This window comes from Cherax quadricarinatus, chromosome 4 (genome assembly GCF_038502225.1).
Source record: "Cherax quadricarinatus isolate ZL_2023a chromosome 4, ASM3850222v1, whole genome shotgun sequence".
Classification (NCBI taxonomy): Eukaryota; Metazoa; Arthropoda; class Malacostraca; order Decapoda; family Parastacidae; genus Cherax; species Cherax quadricarinatus.
The window spans coordinates 20,361,156-20,376,466 of NC_091295.1; the positions used below are offsets into that span (position 1 = coordinate 20,361,156).

General features: G+C 40.7%; 1 protein-coding gene across 8 annotated transcripts in view; it reads right to left on the reverse strand.

Annotated features, from left to right (window-relative positions):
- The window catches only part of LOC128684174 (patched domain-containing protein 3-like), a 167,339-nt gene that overhangs the window by 125,097 nt on the left and 26,931 nt on the right, over positions 1 to 15,311 (reverse strand). For 5 of the 8 annotated variants that reach the window (XM_070095110.1, XM_070095140.1, XM_070095134.1 and 2 more), the window contains one exon: positions 7,131 to 7,426. The exons of the other annotated variants lie outside the window; for them this stretch is intronic. The gene's annotated coding sequence lies outside the window, so the exon portion shown is untranslated. The remainder of the gene's footprint in view (positions 1 to 7,130; positions 7,427 to 15,311) is intronic. 8 annotated transcript variants of the gene reach the window in all.

Genomic DNA, 15,311 nt, shown 5'->3' on the forward strand with positions numbered 1-15,311 from the left:
AACTCACCTTTTTTCCTTCATCAATTCTATGATTAACCTCATCCTTTATAAATCCATCCGCCGACACGTCAACTCCCAAATATCTGAAAACATTCACTTCTTCCATACTTCTCCCCAATTTGATATCCAATTTTTTTTATCTGAATCATTTGATACCCTCATCACCTTACTCTTTTCTATGTTCACATTCAACTTTCTACCTTCACACACACTTCCAAACTCATCCACTAACCTTTGCAATTTTTCTTTAGAATCTCCCATAAGCACAGCAAAAAGTAACTGTCTCAATTCCCACTTTGTATTTGATTCCCCATAATTTAATCCCACCCCTTGCCCAAACACCCTAGCATTTACTTCTTTTACAACCTCATCTATAAATATATTTAACAACCATGGTGACATTACACATCCCTGTCTAAGACCTACTTTTACCAGGAAGTAGTCTCTCTCTCTCTTCTACACACCCTAACCTGAGCCTCACTATCCTCATAAAAACTCTTTACAGCATTTAGTAACTTACTACCTATTCCATATATTTGCAACATCTGCCACATTGCTCCCCTATCCACTCTATCATATGCCTTTTCTAAATCCATAAATGCAATGAAAACTTTCCTACCTTTATCTAAATACTGTTCACGTATATGCTTCAATGTAAACACTTGATCTACACATCCCCTACCCACTCTAAAACCTCCTTGCTCATCTGCAATCCTACATTCTGTCTTACCTCTAATTCTTTCAATAACCCTACCGTACACTTTTCCTGGTATGGTAAATATGTCTGTCAGATCTTGTCTGAGCCAGGTTTCAGTAAGTATAATGAAAGTTATAGTAGCATTTAGAGACTTCAGTAATGCAATGAGGCCAACATAGTGTTTACTCAATGATCTAACATTATAGTTGAATACACAAATAACCCGCACATAGAAGAGAGGAGCTTACGACGACGTTTCGGTCCGACTTGGACCATTTACAAAGTCACACTAACGAGAAGTGGAACAGGATGGGCAATAAGAGCTGCTCTTATTGCTACCCGGCGTCGTAAGAATCAGCTTCGCTTCCTACGTGACTGTCTTGCTGAACAAGTTCTGCCCCCTTCCTTCTCCCATTTCCTGAAACCCAACCCATTGGGCACTCCCTTTCCTGATCATGCCCGTCTCCTACTTCAACAGCTCATTCTTTCTACTAAGTCTCAGGTTGAAGATGCCTTCTTTACTTTCCGTCAGCGTCAACGTGCTCTCTTTGCGGCTCTACCACAAGATCTCTGTAACCTTCTCTCTACCATTGCCTTTGACACTGCTCGCCTGAATACACAAATTCATTCTTCTAAACTACAGAATAAACTTCAACGTCTCATCTCAGCTCTTGGTCTAAATTCTCCCTCACTGACTGTGTTACGAACTTGTCTTCTCACTCTCTCAGTATGAACTTGAACTTCTTGGTTTTGGTCTTTCCTTTGCCACTTCACCTACCCCTCGCGCTGGTATTGCCCTGATTAGCTCTTTTGATTCTTTTTGTCAGTCTCGCTCCCGTAATCTTCCTGACTTGTCCACTTTTCGTGGCACTCTCCTTCCTGTTCTTGTTAGTCTGTTTTCTAAGAACCACAACCTTCTGCCCCATTACCAACTTGCCCTTTCTTCTCTTAAATCTAACACTAACATTATCATACTATCTTCTGACAAAGGTAATTCGGTAGTTATCCTTGATCGCGAGGATTACCTCCGTAAAGCTGATGTCTTGCTCTCTGACTCACATACCTACACTCCTCTCGTTTTCAACCCTCTTGATCGTATCAAGAGAACTTTCAACAAGAAACTAAGGACTCTCTCTAACCTCTCTCCTCCTGACTTTGACCTTGTTCAACGGTTTCGTGTCATCTGTCCCTCTCTTCCCAATTTCTATGGCCTTCCCAAAACTCATAAACCTGATATTCCTCTATGTCCTATCATATCTTCTAGAGGTTCTGTCTCTTATTCTCTTGCTTCTTGGTTGGCCAAAACCCTCACTACCTTTCTTGGTACTTTTTCTCCTGCCCACCTCCATCACTCTCAAGACTTCACTGAACGGGTTCGCTCTCTCCTGACCTGTAAGATGCTTAGTCTTGACACTGAGTCCCTCTTCACCAATGTCCCTCTTGATGATGTCCTTGATTTTCTTAGAAGGCCCATGAAGGGTTTCTTCATCTCCCTATACCTATTGATGTCTTTCTTGATCTTATCCGCCTCTGTGTGGAAACTAATTCCTTTTCCTACCAAGGGGAATATTATTCTCAAACCTTCGGTGTGGCTATGGGCTCTCCTCTCTCTCCTGTCCTTGCTAATCTTTACATGGAATACCTCGAGACTGTTGTTCTTCTTACCAGCGATGTGCGCCCTTCACTCTGGCTCCACTATGTGGATGACGTCTTTGCTCTGTGGCCTCATGACTCCAGTCTCTTCCAACCTTTTCTTGAAGCTCTTAATAATCTTGCCCCTTCCATTAAGTTTAAAGCTGAATGGGAATCTAATTCCTTGCTTCCTTTCCTTGATGTTCATGTCCACCGCTCAGATATAGGTTTTTCCTTTTCCGTTTACCGTAAGCCTATGCACAGTGGCATGTGCATTCATTACTTTCTCTATCATGCTTCCCCTGTCAAGGAAAGTGTTCTTATCTCCCTCTTTCTCCGTGCCCTCCGCATCTGTGATCCTCAATTCCTTCCAGCAGAAATTTCCACTCTTCATAATTCGTTCTCTTGTCTTGGCTACCCTTCCCATTTCATAGACTCTGTCCTCTCACGTGCTAAACGTAATTTCTTCTCTCCCAAACTCTCTACTCCTGGGAACTCTTCTGTCCTCTGCCCTCCCTACATTTCTGGTCTTTCTAATCTTAACAATTCTCTCCGTCCCTTGGACATCAAGCTAACTTTCTGTCAGACTAACACTCTTTGCACTAATCTCATTCATATCTCTCCTCCCTCTACAGATGTTCCTGGTGTCTACTCTATTTCTTGCTCCTCCTGTCCTCTTCAATACTTTGGAGAAACTGGTCGATCTCTTTCTGACAGACTTAGGGAGCACAAAAATAGCGTTAGGCTTGCCGACACTAATAATGCTCTTTTCTGTCACGTCAGAGATAATAGCCATCCTATTGACTGGTCTTCTGCTAAAACTGTCTTCCCTGCTTCCAACTTTAACAGTCGCCATCTGGTTGAATCCTCCCTAATACACAACTTTCCTTGTATGAATCTTAGTCCTGGCTTCGTCTCTGTAGATGCCTTCCTCCCCTACTACATTGTAAAATGCTCCAAACTTCAGAACACCCGTGACTTAACCTGATTCCTCCTTTTTTCTTCTTCTCCCTCTTCCCCTGTCCTCTTTCCTCTTTTCTTTTTTCTTTTCTCTTCTAGGCTGTCTTTCTTTCTTCTGTCTTGTGTTTCTGTTCCTTCATTATTTATTTCATTACTTCCCCCTCCCCCCCACCTCTGTGTACTTGCTCTCCCTCTGTGGGCACCTAGCTCCCTTGCAGTGCTCCCCTTTCTTTGCATTTGACTGGCTCCTCCTCCTCCTTTATTCCCCACTACTACTACCACTACTACTACTACTACTACTACTACTACTACTACTACCACCACCTCTTCCTGCCTATATATACCCGTCCTGCTCCACTTCTCGTTAGTGTGACTTTGTAAATGGTCCCTAGCACTAACATACACAACATCCTACTGGACACCAGCACCCTCAATACCTCACCATAAAGCACCACATATTTCAACCTTCACTAATAAATTATCTGTAATGATGACTGCAAGAGAGAGAGACAATGCAGTTTGCTTACTGATGATAGTCCACACATACTATGTTAATGGAAACTACTGCCCCAAATTTTTTCCCTCAACTGCCTCTTCCTTCCCCAGTGCCTTCTCTCTCTCTCTCTCTCTCCTTCACTTTTACTTTCTGGTGTCCTTAATATCGAGGGGCAGCGCCAGAATGTCTATACTGGTGAAGCTTAGGGGTGGCTATCTGGATGGAAGCAGGGGCTAGGAGACTTGTTTCGAAGCAGCGTTATTATTACTAATTTTATTTGGTGGGGCTTTGGAGGGACTAAAAGAACCTATTTTGGGGAGGAGGAGTAGGGGGGCTGAAGCCGTTTGTGCTGCCACTGCTATTATCAAAGTTTGATTCCACATTTTGGGTCCACTATTATGCCTTCTTTATATCAATTATCAAACAAACTCCATCCTTGTTAACAACTTGAATCAATACTTGTTTTTTGGAAAACACCACCTGTCTCTGAAGACTCAGAATTTAACATACAATGGACACAGAAATCTTCACTGGAAGGCAACTAACCACTTTGCACTCTATATGAAAAAAGAATTACAGTACATGTACTATGTACTATTTGAATATAAAACCATCAAATGCATAAATCTTGGTACATATTATATGACACCAAGATAGAAAGAGTGAAGGGAGCTTTTTAGCCTTACACCTACAGTATATAAATTGTTAGGGTAGAGATCATACTAGGAAAGGATGGAGGGGGTAAAAGAGGTTTTGTGTGCAAAGGGCTTGGACATGCAGCAGCCATGTGTGAGCATGTTAAAATAGGAGTGAATGGAGACAAATGGATTTTGGGACCTGACGAGCTAATGGAGTGTGAGCAGGGTAATATTTTGTGAAGGGATTCAAGGAAACCAATTAGCCGGACTTGAGTCCTGGAGGTGGGAAATACAAGGAGGGGTTTTGGGATATTGGCTTTTTGGAGTGATATCTAACTGTCATATATGAGCGCCTTTGTAAAGACAGTGATTATGTGTGAATGATGGTGAAAGTGTTTCTTTTTTTTTAGGTCACCCTGCCTCAGTGGGAGATGGCCGAAATGTCAAAAAAAAAAAAAAAATACTAAAGACTTAGGTAGTAGGACAGTAGACAGCAACCACCCAGGGAGGTACTACCATCCTGTGAAATGGAAACCTGTAATTGTTTTACATGATGGTAGGACTGCTGGTCTCTTCTGTCTCAAACATGCAAGATTTCAGGTACGTCTTACTACTTTTACTTACACTTAGGTCATACTACACTTGCATGTACAAGCATATATACATACACCCCTCTGGGTTTTCTTCTATTTTCTTACTATTTCTTGTTCTTGTTTATTTACTCTTATCTCCATGGGGAACAGAATCCTTCCTCCATAAGCCATGCATGTCATAAGAGGTGACTAATGTGCCAGGAGCAAGGGGCTAGTAACCCCTTCTCTTGTATACATTACTTAATTTAAAAAGAGAAACTTTCATTTTTCTTTTTTTAGGTAACCCTGCCTCGGTGGGATACGGCCGGGTCATTGAAACAAATAATAAATAAATAATAAAATAAATAAAAATAAAAAATATAAATAAATTAATAAATTATATATATATATATATATATATATATATATAATTTATTAATTTATTTATATTTTTTACCTAGGGATTGGCAGAGAGCATGCATAGTTCCTTTGTATAAAGGCAAAGGGGATAAAAGAGAGTGCAAAAATTATAGGGGGATAAGTCTGCTGAGTATACCTGGTAAAGTGTATGGTAGAGTTATTATTGAAAGAATTAAGAGTAAGACGGAGAATAGGATAGCAGATGAACAAGGAGGCTTTAGGAAAGGTAGGGGGTGTGTGGACCAGGTGTTTACAGTGAAACATATAAGTGAACAGTATTTAGATAAGGCTAAAGAGGTCTTTGTGGCATTTATGGATTTGGAAAAGGCGTATGACAGGGTGGATAGGGGGGCAATGTGGCAGATGTTGCAAGTGTATGGTGTAGGAGGTAGGTTACTGAAAGTAGTGAAGAGTTTTTACGAGGATAGTGAGGCTCAAGTTAGAGTATGTAGGAAAGAGGGAAATTATTTCCCAGTAAAAGTAGGCCTTAGACAAGGATGTGTGATGTCACCGTGGTTGTTTAATATATTTATAGATGGGGTTTTAAGAGAAGTAAATGCGAGGGTCTTGGCAAGAGGTGTGGAGTTAAAAGATAAAGAATCACACACAAAGTGGGAGTTGTCACAGCTGCTCTTTGCTGATGACACTGTGCTCTTGGGAGATTCTGAAAAGAAGTTGCAGAGATTGGTGGATGAATTTGGTAGGGTGTGCAAAAGAAGAAAATTAAAGGTGAATACAGGAAAGAGTAAGGTTATGAGGATAACAAAAAGATTAGGTGATGAAAGATTGAATATCAGATTGGAGGGAGAGAGTATGGAGGAGGTGAATGTATTCAGATATTTGGGAGTGGACGTGTCAGCGGATGGGTCTATGAAGGATGAGGTGAATCATAGAATTGATGAGGGAAAAAGAGTGAGTGGTGCACTTAGGAGTCTGTGGAGACAAAGAACTTTGTCCTTGGAGGCAAAGAGGGGAATGTATGAGAGTATAGTTTTACCAACGCTCTTATATGGGTGTGAAGCATGGGTGATGAATGTTGCAGCGAGGAGAAGGCTGGAGGCAGTGGAGATGTCATGTCTGAGAGCAATGTGTGGTGTGAATATAATGCAGAGAATTCGTAGTTTGGAAGTTAGGAGGAGGTGTGGGATTACCAAAACTGTTGTCCAGAGGGCTGAGGAAGGGTTGTTGAGGTGGTTCGGACATGTAGAGAGAATGGAGCGAAACAGAATGACTTCAAGAGTGTATCAGTCTGTAGTGGAAGGAAGGCGGGGTAGGGGCCGGCCTAGGAAAGGTTGGAGGGAGGGGGTAAAGGAGGTTTTGTGTGTGAGGGGCTTGGACTTCCAGCAGGCATGCGTTAGCGTGTTTGATAGGAGTGAATGGAGACAAATGGTTTTTAATACTTGACGTGCTGTTGGAGTGTGAGCAAAGTAACATTTATGAAGGGGTTCAGGGAAACCGGCAGGCCGGACTTGAATCCTGGAGATGGGAAGTACAGTGCCTGCACTCTGAAGGAGGGGTGTTAATGTTGCAGTTTAAAAACTGTAGTGTAAAGCACCCTTCTGGCAAGACAGTGATGGAGTGAATGATGGTGAAAGTTTTTCTTTTTCAGGCCACCCTGCCTTGGTGGGAATCGGCCAGTGTGATAATAATAATAATAATAATATATATATTACACTGTAATGAATATTACTTAGTAGAGATAGGGGACACCATACCTGTAATAAAGAGGTAGAACCGCTCTGATAGTGATGGCAGTGATCATGAATGTGATCAGGGTGAAGGTGATGATAATGATGAGTCTAAGATAAATTCCCTGCAGGATGGTCAGGGTCTTGACTCATCTTTGGTGGTGGACAAGACAGAGGCTGCCTTTATTGCTGTGGTGGTAGTGAGATAGTGGCATAAGTGGTGTACAAGGCAGAAGCACTGATGTTAAGGGAAGTAGTTTCTGTAATGTTTCTGAGGTGGTCGCTGAAGTTATGATGGATTCTGGCATCGAAGGTGGTGGATGCTGTGAATGAGGATTCGACTTGAAAAAACTGTATTAACTACGTATAAGGTAGATAATTATTACTGCAATTCAGAGGTCATTTAAAATGTGAAATCTGCACACTTCTAGCAAGAAATCTAGTGAATAAATGATCAAATCAAATAAAATCAAATTTTATTTCTTTGCTAAGGTTATACATGTAATGTGTGTTTACAGACCGGGCCGCGGGGGCGTTGACCCCCGAAACTCTCTCCAGGTAAACTCCAGGTACAAAGAAAGCCACTATTATGCTGAGGCATTTCGAGCAGACCTAACCTAATACTTAAACACCTATGATGGTGAATGTGTTTCATATTATGGGCCATTCTATACTGATGGGAGATGGCCTGTATTTCAAGAAAAATATTTTCCACTAAAATTTTATTCAGAGGGCGAAGGAGGGGTTGTTGATGTGGTCCGGAGAGAGTGGAGAAAATTAGGATGGATAGGAGGGCATATAAATCTGGTGTTCATGGCAGGGCATGGGTGATCCTAGGAAAGGATGGTGGTAGAAGGGGTAAAAGAGGTTTTGAGTGTTAGAAGCTTTGACATCCATCAGGCTTTTGTGAGCATATTAGTTAGGAGTGAGTGGAGGCAAGTGATTTTTATGATTTGATGTGCTGTTGGAGAATGAGCAAGATAACATATACGCATGAAGGAAATCCAGGGAAACTGGTTAGCCAGAATGGAGTCCTGGAGGTGAGAAGTACAGCGCCTGCACTCTGAAGGAGAGGTGGGAATATTGTCATTTAAAGGATCATCTGAATTGTGATGGCGGCACCTTTCTGACAAGACAATGATCGAATGAGTGACAATGAGAGCTTTCTACTTTGTCAGGTCACTACCTCAGTGGGAGACTGACAGAATTTTATAGAAGAGTTTTATTCCTGGAATAATAATTCGCTCCAAAAGTTAATAATGCATCGTTTCAAAATACTGTACTTATGGCATTACAGTATTTAGTAATTAGATAAAATACCTGCTTCTTGTTATCTTTTACATATGTAAGCCATTACATGTATGAAAACTAAACATTATCTAAACAATTTATAAAATGGAATAGTATTCCAGTAAAAAGTCAATTCAAGAATTTTTCTTTGTTGATGAATATTTTAACTTGCATATATACTATACTATAATTACAATTTGAAGTTAAAAGTTAAATTGTTAAAATATACAGAACACCTTAACTTAAAAAAAAAAAAAAAAAAAAAAAAAAAAAAAAAAAAAAAAAAAAAAAAAAAAGCCTGAATGTTCATGTTCTATACACAGAATGGTTTACATTCTAAAACAGTAAGATGTGATATCATGCTGCCAGCAAGAGTTATGGTGACAGTCACAGGGTGTACTCTATTGTTATTAATCTGACCTTGGAGATCCTTCTCCTACCAAGATTGCTGTCAGTGAAACACCTTGTTTTATCATAATTTATGTGCAACTCAGTTACTGTGCACTGTACCCCATTCCTTAGTGCTCTGCAATAAATAGTGCCATATTTCACTTGTTATAATTTTTTTATTCACTACATGTTCACTATATTCCATTTACTAGACCAGTTTTTATCTAGCACAATTTTTTATTACAGATAAATCCTGTTGCCATTATTATCTTGTATTTAACAGCATTTGGTGAATAAATTAATTTTTATTCACCAAATGTTTACTATGTGCCATTTGCTAGACCAATTCTTTAGCATAAATTTTAATTATAGATAATCCTGTTGCCATTTTATCCTGTTTACTAGTTCATAACGTATTATAATAATATTAATATAATCTTTATTTCTACAAATATATGATACAACTCATACAGACCTAACTGACATCAATGATATACTATGTAGAAAGCACAGCATTTTGGATAACTTAGATTATTCTTATCCCCCAGGATGTGACCTACACCAGTCAGCTAACACTCAGGTACCTATTCACTGCTAGTTGAACAGGAACAGCAAGTGTAAGGAAACATGCCCTATGTTTCCACTCATACCAGGGATCGAACCACAGACAAGTCACATATTGCAGACTACTATAGTCACAATTATATAAATACTCATACCAACTAACCACATCATACTGATATCTCTACCTTATCCATTACATTCCAAACTCAACCTTGTCCACTACATACCTATCTCCCAACCCATATTTCGTGAGTGCTGACATTGACCCTGATTTAAATCTCCTATGTAATATAAATCCTGACCAATACTTTTCTGAAAGTAACTGTCTATACTACATGACAAACCAAGCAAACACTGTCCACAGCAATGCCAGGAATATATAAATTTTCAACTATAACATTAGATCCTTAAGTTAGCACTATGATGACCTCCTGGCACTCCTAGATATTAGAGAATTAGTGTGAAGTGTTATACAGCACCATAGAATGATTTTCTAGTCTTTCAGAATCAGAGCTTAAGGTGTTAAAGGAGGAGGTCCTACTTCTGTAGAAGGAAATTAAGAACCTGAAATTTCACTTCAATAAGTACAGTGGTACCCCGAGTTTCAGCCATAATTCGTTCCAGAAGGCTGTTCGAGTGCTGTTATCGAACGAATTTGTTCCCATAAGGAATAATGTAAGTTAGATTAGTCCATTTCAGACCCCCAAAAATACACTTACAAAAGCACTTACAATAATACACTAACATAACTGTTAGAGTTGGGAGCTGTATGAAACTTGGGGTACCACTGTAACAATAATGAATGAGAAATTCAAACATCTTTTGTATTATACTTACTGAAATCTGGCTTAAGCAAGACACAAGAGACATCTATACAATACTGGGCCACACAGCCATTCGTAATTGCAAGCCACGTCAAATGGGGAGATGGGATTGCCATCTACTCTTCTAACAAACTATTATGTTGTAATTCTACATGCTTCAGTGATGAATATGGCAAAAAACCTAAAGACTCCAATTACAGTTGGTGCAATCTACAGGATACATCATACTAATAACCTAAATTTTAGTGACAGCCTGAAAAACCTAATACAGCAACTAGCAAACAACTTAAACATTACCTACTACTTGCTGGTGACTTCAACATTAACCTTGGCTTGAGCAAGAACCCACCAGTAACTGACGTTATCAATAGTATGAACAATTCATTGCCATACCAACTATAATGAAACCAACAAGGTCAACCAAGATGAGTGCAACCACAACTCACCATGCATGTATATGGACCAATATATTAGCTCCTCTTAAAGCAGGGATAATCAAAGATAATACTACTGAGCACTACCCCACCTTCCTCATAACAAACATTTGTAAGTTACCAATGGAACATAGTACGATCTCATTTAATCTCCATGATGAGGTATCAACAAATAACTTCACTATAGCACTAGGTTCCACTGTCTGACCCACAGAATTTAACAATGACAGAGGTGTTGACGTATGGGTAAAAGAAATTCTACAGAGTCCAAAGCCTTTACAACAAACGTTGTCCTATAAAAATTAAGCAGATTGCTACAAAGACACCTGGCTAACAAGTAGCATCATCAGATCCATGGATAAGAAACATCATTATGAAAAACAATACAGACAGGGTTTAAAAATTAAACAACATACATTGGAACCTCGGTTTTCGTCATTAATTCATCCCAGAAAGCCTGATGAAAACCGAATTTGATGAAAACTGGAGCAATATTTTCCATAAGACATAATGTAAATCAAATTCGAGAAATTTTTTCCTGGGTAGAGGCATGGCTGATAAATAGACAGCAGAGAGTTTGCATAAATGGGGAGAAATCAGAATGGGGGCACATCACAAGCGGTGTTCCTCAGGGGTCAGTGTTGGGCCCGTTGTTGTTCACAATTTATACAAACGACAAAGATGAGGGAATAAATAGCGACATAAGCAAATTTGCTGATGACACAAAAATAGGCCATCCAATTCATTCTAATGAGGACACCAGAGCACTCCAGGATGATTTGAATAGACTGATGCAATGGTCGGAGAAGTGGCAGATGCAGTTTAATATTGACAAATGCAAAGTTCTAAATGTTGGACAGTTAAATAACCATGCCACATATAAACTAAATAATGTAGATCTTAATACTACTGATTGCGTAAAGGATTTAGGAGTTCTGGTTAGCAGTAATCTAAAACCAAGACAACAGTGCATTAGCGTTCGCAATAAAGCTAGCAGAATTCTTGGCTTCATATCTAGAAGTATAAATAATAGAAGTCCTCAGTTTGTTCTTCAACTCTATATATCCTTGGTTAGGCCTCATTTAGATTATGCTGCTCAGTTCTGGTCACCATATTACAGAATGGATATAAATGCTCTAGAAAATGTAGAGGAGGATGACAAAGATGATCCCATGTATCAGAAATCTTCCCTGTGAGGATAGACTGAGGGCCCTGAATCTGCACTCTCTCGAAAGGCGTAGAATTAGGGGGGATACGATCGAGGTGTATAAATGGAAAACAGGAATAAATAAAGGGGATGTAAATAGCATGCTGAAAATTTCCAGGCAAGACAGGGCTTGCAGCAATGGTTTCAAGATGGAAAAATTCAGATTCAGGAAGGATATCGGAAAGCACTGGTTTGGTAATAGAGTTGTTGACAAGAGGAACAAACTCCCGAGTACAGTTATTCAGGCTAAAACGTGTAGTTTTAAAAATAGGTTAGATAAATACACGAGTGGGTGTGGGTGGGTGTGAGTTGGACCTGACTAGCTTGTGCTGCTGGGTCTGGTGCAGTGCTCCATCCTTGAGTGGAGGTGACCAGACTGGGTGGGTCATTGGGCTAATCTGGGGTGGATGGGTCATTGGTCTAATCCGGGGGGGAGGGGGGACATGTACCTTCTCCACATGGGTCAGTAGGCCTGTTGCAGTGTTCCTTCTTTCTTATGTTCTTAAATTAATCTGTTCCAGACACCCAAAAGCATTAACAAAAAATACATTTTATAGAGAATAACTATAGTTTTACATACAGAAAACAATGAGAAATACATAAATATAGAGGACTAGTGAAATGGATAAATGAACATTTAATATCACTTTTACCTTTATTGAAGACTCTTGTTGGCATATGGAAGATGCGAGGAGGGGAGAGGGAGGAGGAGAGGTTACTGGTTGGAAGGTGAATCCCCCTCCATAAGGACTTCAGGTATCAAGTCCCTATCCGGGGTTACTTCCCTTCTTTGTCTTTTACTGGCACTGGACCCCTGTTGCACAAAAAATCTGTCCAGAGAGGTCCATTTCTGGCATCTCTAAGATTTACCTAAAATGAGACTAGGTATTGTCATTGAACATGTTGCAGACATGGCTTGCAACAGCTTTGTTAGTGATATTTCTCCACAAAACTTTGCAACTCACTCCACTTTGTACACATGTCCTTAATCACTGAAGAAGACACATTCTTCCCTCAATCTTCCTCCTCCTCTGAAGCAATTTCCTCAGCGACAATCTGTTGCTGCTCCAGTTGAAGGTGTTGCAGCTCTTCAGTGGTTAGTTCTTCCCTGTGGTTGTCCACCAACTCTACCACATCCTGGCCACTCATATCCAACCCCATACTTTGCTACAAGTTCTTTCTTGAATTCTATCATGTTTCTCACCTCCTTTATCAAAGGGCTGACACTCAGAACTTTCTTTGGCCCCATGGTGGCTTATTTAGCAGTCACACTCAATAAACAAGCACAAAAAACAATGGATTATTATGAAATGTTTCGGATGAACATGCAGGGTAATGCTCACTTGACGAGAAACAAAGCTAGACTGGCTCGGAATGTGTGGGATGCTCTGTGTAGGCACGGGCAGGTATACATGTTCAGTATGGAGGACCAACAAAAACCGAGGTGATGAACGAAAACTGGGACAAAGTTTTGACGAAAAAAGTCGTTGAAAGTCAGGGCAAATGAAAACCGAGGTTCCACTGTACTAAAATCTATATGTCAGTGCTTACCAAACTAATAAGGAAGTCCAAATAGCTTCATTATTCTAGTAGAATCAATGAAACAAGAGATATAAAAAAGACCTGGAAAACTCTCTCTCAGATCCTGGGTTTTGAGAAGCTGACCAAAATCAGAGATACTGTCATAACTAAACCCAAAGGACCACATCTCCAGCCTACAGAAACAGCCAATAAGTTAAAGGATTTCTTCTCTACCACAGGATCAAGTCTGGCTAACAAAATTCCGAGTGCTAATACTCTATCCTGCTCCAACTGAGCCCGCTAAGGTGACTTTGATTATTAATTCACTAAAAAACAAGTAAGGAAATCTAGCTCAAATCCCACCACTGTTGTTCAAAAGAGCAGCTCCATGTCCTTTCACCCACCATTACATTACTATTCAACAAATCACTAGGAAACCAGCACTTTCCTGACATTACTCAAGATAGCAAAGATGGCATGTGTTACTTCAATACACAATGGTGGAGACCCAAATGATGTAAATAACTATAGGCCTATATCTAACTTACCACTGTTATCCAAAATCTTGAAAAATTAATACTCAAGAGATTATACTCTTTTCTAGCATCATGCAATATACTCAACCCTGCCACTTTGGTTTCAGACCAAATAAAGGCACAAATGCAATCATAAAAATACTAGACTTCCTTTATAAAGCTCTTGAAAATAATGAATATCCACTAAGCCTCTTTAATGACCTTAGGAAAGCTTTTGATACAGTACACCACAGCATCCTACACCTAAAATTAGATCATTAACCCCTAAACGGTCCAAACGTGTATGTACGATCTTACCGCTAGTGCCCCAAACGTATATATACGTCTTATTTTTCCTGCTTCCAAATTTGGGACAATTGGCCTGAGATGCCTGGTCAGCATAGAATGGATCTTAACACTCGGTGTGCACCATATTAAAAAAATCTGGGACCGCTTAGTACCTTGTGGGAGCGCCAGTTAAATTGAGCGCCAGCTCAAGCAAACAGTGCGGCAAACACCAAGGATTCACTGATGTAATGTCATATTAACACTCCCCAAGTTTAAGGTCTGTCTATCTCTGTCTACCCGTCTCTGTCACGCTGTCTCTGTCTACCAGCCTCCGTGTACCAGCCTCCGTCTACCAGCCTCCGTCTACCAGCCTCCGTCTACCAGCCTCCGTCTACCAGCCTCCGTCTACCAGCCTCCGTGTACCAGCCTCCGTCTACCAGCCTCCGTCTACCAGCCTCCGTCTACCAGCCTCCGTCTACCAGCCTCCGTCTACCAGCCTCCGTCTACCAGCCTCCGTCTACCAGCCTCCGTCTACCAGCCTCCGTCTACCAGCCTCCGTCTACCAGCCTCCGTCTACCAGCCTCCGTCTACCAGCCTCCGTCTACCAGCCTCCGTCTACCAGCCTCCGTCTACCAGCCTCCGTCTACCAGCCTCCGTCTACCAGCCTCCGTCTACCAGCCTCCGTCTACCAGCCTCCGTCTACCAGCCTCCGTCTACCAGCCTCCGTCTACCAGCCTCCGTCTACCAGCCTCCGTCTACCAGCCTCCGTCTACCAGCCTCCGTCTACCAGCCTCCGTCTACCAGCCTCCATCTACCAGCCTCCGTCTACCAGCCTCCGTCTACCAGCCTCCGTCTACCAGCCTCCGTCTACCAGCCTCCGTCTACCAGTCTCCGTCTACCAGTCTCTGTCTCTATCTCTTTTTATCTGTCTCACAGGTACACACAAATACAATTATACATAGTGTAAATTACCTAGGATAACCTATAAAATCCGAAGTGCTATACAGTGGATCCCTGCCTTACGATATTAATCCGTTCCTGAGAGCTCATCATAAGCCGAAATTATTGTTAGCCAAATTAATTTTCCCCATAAGAAATAATGGAAATCAAATTAATCCGTTCTTGACACCCCAAAGTATGAAAAAAAAAAATTTTACCACATGAAATATTAATTT